Source organism: Ictidomys tridecemlineatus, chromosome 10, assembly GCF_052094955.1.
Source record: "Ictidomys tridecemlineatus isolate mIctTri1 chromosome 10, mIctTri1.hap1, whole genome shotgun sequence".
Classification (NCBI taxonomy): Eukaryota; Metazoa; Chordata; class Mammalia; order Rodentia; family Sciuridae; genus Ictidomys; species Ictidomys tridecemlineatus.
In genome coordinates this window covers 68,017,443-68,020,582 of record NC_135486.1, presented here as the reverse complement: position 1 = coordinate 68,020,582, position 3,140 = coordinate 68,017,443, and the positions used below count along the sequence as shown (strand labels likewise).

The 3,140-nt window shown below is 34.2% G+C and overlaps 1 pseudogene; it reads right to left on the bottom strand.

Annotated features, from left to right (window-relative positions):
* Nucleotides 1-1,100: 1,100 nt before the first annotated feature.
* LOC101954787 (nucleophosmin pseudogene) lies at nt 1,101-1,929 on the bottom strand (annotated as a pseudogene).
* Nucleotides 1,930-3,140: the final 1,211 nt, after the last annotated feature.

Here is a 3,140-nt window from a genome sequence, read left to right as displayed (position 1 = left end):
TCATTTGTAAATGGGGACCACGAGGTGGTTATGATAAAGAAGTAATAGATGCAAACATTTCTAGACATACTGGTAATATATTAGACTCTTCTGTAACAGGGGGCTCTTTCTTTTGCCATTAAATGTTGTATAATTATTTAAGTACTCAGAACTTACACATAATCCAAAGTCCACTTTATTCACATCTTGTAGAAAGAAAAAAGTGCTAAAATCATATATTTTACACACATAATAATGGTGAAATGGAAAAAAAAAAGGCCCAAAATATAAACTAAACATCCATGGGTCCATACTGATATAAATAAATGGTTGAATAAATGGCAAAGAGACAGATGGCCTTTACAGAAAAATTCTAAATAATTGAAGCAGATACTCCACTCCTTATTCTTTATTGTATGTATAGTGACCCCGTTCTAAAGAAGGCAGTAGAGAAAGTGTGGGGAGAAAAAATAATAAACTTCACAGAGGAAAACAACTTAGGCAGGTGATCCAGGCCACACAAAGCCCTAACCCTATTCTCGTTGTGAGGAAAACATTTTCCAAACCCCATCCAAGGGACATTCTGTACATTACATGATTAGAATGCCTGAAAACTGCCAAGGTTATCAAAACGATGAAAGTCTGAGAAATCTGCTCAGTAACAGAAGGCTAAGGAGATGTGACACCTAAATGTAGATTAGTAGGTTGACTGGACTTCCGGAACAGAAAAAAAAGACCTTGTGTACAACCTAAACAAATCTGAATAAATTAGGGATTTTAATCTTCGGCAATGCCTCCATCTTTTTACTTTATTAGTGTACCAAATTTATTTCACATGTGTATTTTGTCTCCCCACCATTTCCATGTGTGACCACCGCTATTACTATGTCCTATCATAGTGTGCCATACATACTTCACAACCTAGCAAAGAGGGGAATTACATCTTCAAAAACGAAATGGGCATTTTGGACGACTCAGTCTTGGCAATGGAACCTGGACAACATTTATCAAACAACTAGGGAAAGTTTTCACTTCACATTATTAAAAAGGACAGCCAGATATCAACCATTACAGAAGTGAAATAAGATGGAAAATTTTAGCAAACGGTTCACACTATTTTCTTAAAGAGACTTCTCCCAGTGCCAGAGATCTTCAGGAGCCTCCTGGCCAGTCATCTGGAAGCAATTCTTTATATAACGAATGAACTTGGCTTTCATTTTGGGAAGAGAAACACCTTTTCCATTACTTGCTTGCATTTTTGCTTCAATGTCTTTTAAAGATTTGGGCTCTTTGAGCGTTTTAGGAGATTTTTCCTGTTTTTTTTTTTTTTTTTTTGTGAAGGATTCTTGACATTTTGATCTAGGTGTTGATAATCTGGAGTCTTTTCCATACTGGTTTGATTTTTGTGCATTTTTTTCTCATAGATCTCTTTGCTGGAGCTTTTTCTTCAATTCCATCATTATCACTGCCACCTTCATCATCCTCATCATCTTTATCGGCATCAAGTTTTACTGTTTTCTGTGGAATCTTGTTACCCCTTCCAGGGGTGGGTGGCCTTCCAGGTGCACTTCTCAGTTTTACGTCCTCCTCCTCTTCATACTCTGACTCTGCATTTGCTCCACAGCTACTAAAGGCATAGGCTCTGAACCTCACTTTAACCTGAGACCATGGCTGGTGTCATTTCAGAGACCTCATAGGAGCTAGTTGGATGCAAAGACATTTTCAAAGTTGCCAGTGTTAATTTAATTGGATGCCATCATTATGCATCACCTCTGCTTCGACAGAGTGTTCCTCCATTTTAGAAGCCTCTAAACTGACCCTTCTTCGTGAGAACTGGAACTGGTTTTCATCACTACCCATCTTAAAGTGATCCTTTTTGCCAGCCTTCAGCTCACAACCCAAAACATAGTTCTTGTGCCTCAGGGGATACAACTCCATCAAATGGTCCATGGAGCGGTGGCATGCATTTAGGTGGGAGAGATGAAAAATATGTAACAGCTGCCTCCCAGAACAGGCGCTCAGGATGGACCATGCCAGGGCTCCATATTATTCTTTTAATAAGATGCAAATAATAGGGAAATGGAGTTTGGGTTTTATGGAAATTCTCTATACTATGTTCTAAACTTTTTTTAAAATAATAAAGTTTATTTTAAAAAATAAAAATGGATTTAATCCTCCAATTATGAGTAAAATTTTTCAGTTTGAATGCCCAAAAAATAAAATGCCCAATTATCTACTGCTAAAAAGAAGCACATTTAGCAGTATTAAAATACAAAAAAAAATAAATAAATAAAGATCAAGAAAATGTTATGCCATGCAAATTCTAGCCTTAAAAAAGCAGATCTGTCAACACAGTAGAAAAAGTATTATTTGGTAAAGGAGGGAAAGTTTTTGTGAATGAAAATTATAAGTCACCAAGAAAATGTAATAATTTTACGTTTTGTGTACCCAATTTTTTATCCTTAAGATATATGAAAATAATATTATAATATCAAAGAAAAAATATATTTACAATCAAGGTGAGAAATGTTAACATATCTGTCTCAGTACCTGATGGAAGGAAAAAAATGAAACCATAGTAAGGATATTTGGTAGAATAATTAAGAAACATGTTCAGTAAATCTAATCTCTTCTCACAATACAGAACACTTCCCTTAAAAACTGAAGAGCAAAAAATCTTTCCATTGATAAAGAAAAGGGGAATGTTGATACACATCCAACACAAATTGGGCCATAAAATATCCCTCAGTAAATTTCAAAAGCTTGAAATCATATGAACTATATTCTCAGACCACAAGGTCGTTTATGTAGAAACTCTTAACAATTGAATTAAAAGAAAATCTGAATATATTTTAATAGAACTATATTTATAAAGAGAATGAAAACATAAACATGTAAATCACGACAGCTTGGAAATAGTCTGATTAGAGCAATAATGGAAAATTAGACATGAAAATCTGTTGGATGTAGATAACACCATGTTAAAAGAGAATTTATTAAAAGTAGGAGTTTATGCACCTAAACTAAAAACCTAAAGAATACAGATAGAAGGGAATAAATATCATAATATTAATTAATGTAATAAAAAACAGAATATAATAGAAAATTTTAATAAAGCTTAAATCTAAATCTTATAAAACACCAATGCAATTAATAGCCTC